A 7,241-nucleotide genomic window follows, 5' to 3' on the forward strand; every position below is an offset into this window, starting at 1 on the left:
TCTTCTGGTGTGGTTGTTGTTGTCTCAGAAGTTGTTACTGTATTTTGGACACTGGTAGTTTCTTCAAGCTTGGTGGTTGTTACAGGTCCAGTGGTTGTGAAACTGAAAGTTGCTCCTGTTGTGGTAGTTGTTCCCTCAGTTGTTGCTGCTGTAGTTTGGACACCTGTAGTTTCTTCTGCTGTGGTCGCTGTGGTTGTTGTTTCAGCTCCAGTGGTTGTAACACCTGTAGTTTCTTCTAATGGGCTTGTTGCTGCCTCAGTAGTTGCTGCTGTAGTTTGTCTGCAGGAAGCTGTTTGGTGTCAAAGCGATGAGTCGGCTGTTTCACTATACTTCATGATATTCTCACAATTTTTTTGTGTTATTGTTGTAGTTGTAGTTTGTTTTCACTCACCGGCCAGCAGCAGCACACTGACGACCACCTCCATCATCGGCGCCACCTTCACTCAGCTTCTGGAAACACAACAGCAGAGAAGATTCAACTTCCAACCACCTCACATCGTATCATCACTCGTTTATTCCTCTCTCTCTTTGCTGTCTTCTTTTTGTCTCCTTCAGAAGTGGGAAGGTGGGAAGTAATCAAGTAAAAATACTATACTATACGGTACAAATGTAATAAATTATATTGTGTATATATATATATATATATATATGTATATATATATATATATGTATATATGTATATGTGTGTGTGTCTGCCACACACACACACACACACACAACACACACAAATGCATATACATATATATATACATATATATATATATATATATGTATATATATATATATATATACATATATATATATATATATATATATATGTATATATATATATATATATATATATGTATATATATATATATATATATATATATATATGTGTGTGTGTGTGTGTGTGTCACACACACACACACACATATGTATGGTACTTACCATATACATTTTATTTGAGTTTTTCTTTTTTTTCCTGACCATGTTTTACTTTGACTACCTACATTTGTACTGAAATATTGTGTACTTTCTACTGCTTACGTTGAAAAAAAAAACTTTTGTTCCATTGAAAGTCTTGTATATGAAAGTGGATGATATTTCAGAGACTGCAGATTATTTTAGAAGCGCTACCTCGGCTTTTAGGGGTTACAGTTCAGTTTGAATGTTTGATGTTTCAATGAAACATGTTGAAAAGAACAGTGGTTATTGTTATTAACAGTGTCAACATACAATAATAACGTCTCACTGGTCAGAACTATTAGTGATTGACAATTTGGTTGAGAAGCTGTTCAAAATGATTCAGATGCTCAAGAACAAGACCTTTAACCTCTGACCTCTGGTCACGTCAGTCCAGAGTTTTACTTCAGGCCAATCTTTTTTACTGTTATCAACCAATCAAAATTATCAACTAATATATTATTTAATGAATGTCTTATATTTGAAATAAATAATTCATCATTATTTAATTTGTCAATCAATCAATAATGAAAAAAAAAAGTTACTAATTAATTACTTTTTACTTTAGTAAATTTCAGAACCTGAACTTTGTTAATTTTACTTTAGAAACAAATTGAATCAGTACTTTTACTTCAACCAAAGCATTGTAGATTTTTAGTATTAGGTGTTGCAGAATTGTTTGAATACTTTTGCTCTGTTATTTCTCTCTCTTTCTCTTTATTTAATCTAACAAGTGAGAATTGAATTTTGTTTTTTATTTTTTGTTCTTTTTCCCAGCAGGCAGTTCTGTGGAAACCAAAGCAAACAGACAAACAGTGATAGTGTTTCTGCCAGTGGGAAGATAAAGCAGCAGCAACAGCAGCTGACTGACTTACTAACTGATGCTCCTCCGTGTCTCCGGGGTCCTGCTGGTAGTGCGGCTGATGCTCCTCCGTGTCCTCGGGGCCCCTGGGAGTCCAGCATCGGCCAGAGGCCGAGGCTTTAGGTGGCAAATCAGCCTCCTCCCTGATTGGATGACAGAGGTGTGGTGTGGGGGTGGGAGGCGTGGCCCACAAGCAGACAGGAAGTTGAGTTTTTTTCCTTCTCTCAGCCTTCACCACGGATAAGCGGCAGAAGAAGAAGAAGCCTTCACCACAATGGACGGACGCTGGATGACATCATCCGTCTGCTGTAATGTGACCCTGAGGTCATGTGACTTGGCGTGACGCGTGGAGATCTGGATGTTCTGTCAGCCGCCACTATCTGAATGCTGATAGGCTGAGGTGTCAACACAGAAAGTACTGCTGCACAGGGCAGGACAGTACTGTGTGTGTGTGCCTTCAGGGGGTTCCTCTCAAAGGTCTTAGACTGGGTTCCTGCTGGTCCTGACTAGTCTGGTCTGGACTGGACTAGACTGGACTGGATTGGTGAGACCAAACCAGTCCAGTTCAGATCAGTCCAGACTAGATCAGGAAGAGTACAGTCCAGTCCAGACCAGCCCAGTCAAGTCCCGTCCAGACCAGACCAGACCAGACCAGATCAGTCTGGACTCAATGAGTCCAGTCCAGACTAGTGCAGACCAGACCAGACCAGCATAGTCCAGTCTAGTCCAGTCCAGACCAGTTGAGTCCAAAACCAAACCAAACCAACCCAGACCAGCTCAGTCCAGTCCAGTCCAGTCCAGACCAGTTGAGCCCAAACCAAACTATTACAGTCCAGTTAAGTCCAGTCCAGTCCATTAGATTCCTGGACTGGACTAAACTGGTTTGGATTGGATTGGACTGAACTGAACTGAACTGGACTGAACTGGTCTGGCCTGGCCCAAACCTCCATGTTGTGGGTGTTAGTGCAATTTCTTGTAGTTTGTTGTTGTTTGCTTTTGTTACAATCTATCTGGTCAGCACTTTTCAGATGAGCTCCAGTAGTTTGAGTCCCTCCCAGCCAGATGGGGGAGTGCCCAGGTGTGTCCTGTTTGCAGGTGTGACAACAAATCCAAATAATATGAAATCAATTTGAGGGGACGAGAACGTGAACATGTTGTTCTGCTGCTCTGATGGCATCATAAGGAGAGAGGGACAAATAGAGAGAGAGAGAAAGAGAGAAGGCAGGCAAGTGACGGCAGTAAACCAGTGGATCCAGTTCAGCTCGCTCTCAAAAAGACGACTGTTTGTCGACCTGCAACTTTATTGAATTTTATTGAATGACGTCCACAATCTTTTATGCTCCTGCACAAAAGCACAATGTTGTGTAACACAAAACAAAAAATCTTTTGATACACAAAGAAGCTTTTAGAAAACAGTCAGACAGACGTGGACTCACCAGGCAACAAAGCTCTTGAATGTTGGAAATTAAATTCTTACGTAGTTTGGTTTCCCTTTAAAAACAGTCCAAAACTGCTAATCGAGTAACTCTTATTATATGTGTGTATATATATATATACACACATATAATAAGAGTTACTCGATTATATATGTATATATATATATATATATATATATATATATACATATATATGTATATATATATATATATATATATATATATATATATATATATATATATATATATATATATATATATATATATATATATATATATATATATATATATATATGTGTGTGTGTAGAGAGAGAGAGAGAGAGAGAGAGAGAGAGAGAGAGAGAGAGAGATTTTGAGTATTTAATTTTATATTTTATTTTAATATTTTATTATATTATGAGAGATATTTAAGATCTTTCAACTCAGAATCAACCAAGACAGATTTTTACCAATGCCAGTGAGCTTTTGCGAACATCCGCCTCTCTACCATGGACCCTCAGTGAGTCCAGGCACCTTCCCAGCATTGAGCCAGCTTTCCGAATGAGCTTATCTTCTGGTGTTCCTCTCTGTCGCACTGCCTCTCCAACAAACAGCTGCATAAAAGATAGCACTCGCCACCACCGACTAGTAGAACATGTGCAGCATCTCCCCAAAGACATCGAAGGACCTGAGCCTCCTCAAGAAGACGAGCCTGCTCTGTCCCTTCCTGTAAACTGCATCAGTGTTCACAGACCAGTCGAGCTTGCTGTCCAGGTGCATCCCCAAGTACCTGTAGGACTGCACTACGTCGACGTCCTTGTCTCTGATGTTGACCTGCTGCAGTGGTGGCTTAGATCTGCCAAAGTCAATACCCATCTCTTTGGTCTTCTTGGTGTTTAAAATAAGGCCATTCCTCACACACTAGCTGCTGAAGGCTCCAACAAGGTCCCTGTACTCCGCCTCCTGCCCCCTCCTCACACATGCCACAATAACTGTGTCATCAGAATATTTCCGAATGTGACAGGTCTGCGAGTTGTATCTGAAGTCCAATGTGTACAGGGTGAACCGGTATGGTGCCAGCACAGTCCCCTGAGGAGCCCCAGTGCTGCACTTGATGGTCCCAGAAACACAGCTCCCCAACCTGACATATTTTAGTCTACTGGTCAGATAGTCAATGATCCAGGACGTGAGCGCAGCTTCAACTCCCATTTGACCAAGTTCAGGTTTAGAACAGCTGAGGATTTCCAGACGTCTGATTGGTGCACACACTCTTCAGGAGGAGGAAGTTTGATCCTAACCAGTGCTCACCACAAGGACTCGAACAAGGAGAAAAACACATAGAAGGACATTTTATGTTGAATTATGACCTTTAATTCTGTTGGACTGGACCGTTGGACCGTCAGTTTCCAATAAAGATACAAGATTCAAAATTAATAATGATAAATAATAACTGCCCAAAACACCTGGGGCGAGTTCAGAAGTTTAAATACACACACACAAACACACACGCACACACGCATGCACGCACACACAGCAACGGAGTACTGATTCTGATCTACATGTTCTGGCCCCAGTGGTCTACTGTTTCCCAAGGTCTCCTGGTCCTCTGGACCACTGTTCTACTGGTCCACTGGTCTACTGTTCCACTGGTTCTCTGGTTCCGCTAGGGTTCTTCTGAGATTCCTCTGCGGTTTCTCCTGCTGCCAGGCGGTGGGACCCGAACCCTGGTCTGACTGGTTCAACTGGTCCAGTGGTCCACTGGTCTAGTGGTCTAGTGGTCTGATGGTTTACTGGACTACTGATGCGACAACAACCCTGGTATCACTGGTCCAGCTGGTCCAGGAGTAGGCGATGCCACTGACGTCAATTCAAAAGGCTAAACAAACAAACTGTCATGTAACCTGGATTCAGGTTTGCATGTGATTCACCATTTGATTGTCTTTGACTGAGACTCACGTCTCTCACAATGGTAATGACGATGTCAAAGATGGGTGGCGGCTGCAGTATAAAGTAGCAGCACGACACCTTGACACCTTCAGCCACCATCAGATCCACCTGCAGCCTCCAAGAAAAAGATTGTTTGTTATTACATATATCTCAACTTTTCCACCTTTCGGGACCATCAGGACCCTTCAGAGAGACAAACTACCAACTACTATTTTGAGACCATCAACTACGAGCTTCGTCAGGATGGTTGTGAAGGCCTACATCGTTCTTCTTTTGCTGCTTGTTGGTGAGAAACAAACTACCTACTAAACTAACTAACTCCCATTTGTATCATTTCAACCTGTGAAGAAACAACAAAACTTCCTGTCCCGCTGACCACTTCCTGTTCCAAACAGCCGTCAGCGATGCTCAGAGCACCACAGCAGCCACAGCAACCACCCCCGCAACAGCAGCAGCTAGCACTACCCCTGCAACAATAGCCACAACCAACCCTGCAGCCACTGCAGCCACTGCAGCCACTACAGCCACTACAGCCACTGCAGCCACTACAGCCACTACAGCCACTGCAGCCACTGCAGCCACTCCAGCCACTGCAGCCACTACAGCCACTCCAGCCACTCCAGCCACTGCAGCCACTACAGTCACTACAGCCACTGTAGCCACTATAGCCACTGCAGCCACTACAGCCACTACAGCCACTACAGTCACTACAGCCACTGTAGCCACTATAGCCACTCCAGCCACTCCAGCCACTGCAGCCACTACAGACACTCCAGCCACTACAGCCACTACAGTCACTCCAGCCACTGCAGCCACTACAGCCACTCCAGCCACTCCAGCCACTGCAGCCACTACAGCCACTGTAGCCACTATAGCCACTGCAGCCACTACAGCCGCTACAGCCACTGCAGCCACTCCAGCCACTGCAGGCACTGCAGCCACTGCAGCCACTACAGCCGCTACAGCCACTGCAGCCACTGCAGCCACTGCAGCCGCTACAGTCACTACAGCCACTCCAGCCACTGCAGCCACTGCAGCCACTACAGCCACTGCAGCCACTGTAGCCACTATAGCCACTACAGCCGCTACAGCCACTGCAGCCACTGCAGCCACTCCAGCCACTGCAGGCACTGCAGCCACTGCAGCCACTCCAGCCACTGCAGCCACTCCAGCCACTGCAGCCAATCCAGCCACTGCAGGCACTGCAGCCGCTACAGCCGCTACAGCCGCTGCAGCCACTCCAGCCACTCCAGCCACTGTAGCCACTCCAGCCACTACAGTCACTACAGCCACTGTAGCCACTATAGCCACTGCAGCCACTCCAGCCACTGTAGCCACTGTAGCCACTGCAGCCACTCCAGCCACTGCAGGCACTGCAGCCACTCCAGCCACTCCAGCCACTCCAGCCACTACAGCCACTGCAGCCACTCCAGCCACCGCAGCCACCGCAGCCACTGCAGCCACTGTAGCCACTCCAGCCGCTACAGCCGCTCCAGCCGCTACAGCCACTGCAGCCACTGCAGCCACTACAGCCACTCCAGCCACTCCAGCCACTGCAGCCACTGCAGCCACTGTAGCCCCTATAGCCGCTACAGCCACTGCAGCCACTCCAGCCACTGCAGCCACTACAGCCACTCCAGCCACTCCAGCCACTGTAGCCACTACAGCCACTCCAGCCACTCCAGCCACTGCAGCCACTCCAGCCACTCCAGCCACTCCAGCCACTCCAGCCACTCCAGCCACTGCAGCCACTGTAGCCACTCCAGCCACTCCAGCCACTGCAGCCACTGTAGCCACTACAGCCACTGCAGCCACTCCAGCCACTCCAGCCACTGCAGCCACTACAGCCACTGCAGCCACTCCAGCCGCTCCAGCCGCTACAGCCACTACAGCCACTCCAGCCACTGCAGCCACTGTAGCCACTACAGCCACTGCAGCCACTGCAGCCACTCCAGCCACTGTAGCCACTGCAGCCACTCCAGCCACTCCAGCCACTGTAGCCACTGCAGCCACTGCAGCCACTGTAGCCACTATAGCCACTCCAGCCACTGTAGCCACTGCAGCCACTGCAG

Source organism: Nelusetta ayraudi, unplaced genomic scaffold, assembly GCF_046127955.1.
Source record: "Nelusetta ayraudi isolate G7.1 ecotype Tasmania unplaced genomic scaffold, CSIRO-AGI_Nayr_v1 ptg000135l, whole genome shotgun sequence".
NCBI classification, from domain to species: Eukaryota; Metazoa; Chordata; class Actinopteri; order Tetraodontiformes; family Monacanthidae; genus Nelusetta; species Nelusetta ayraudi.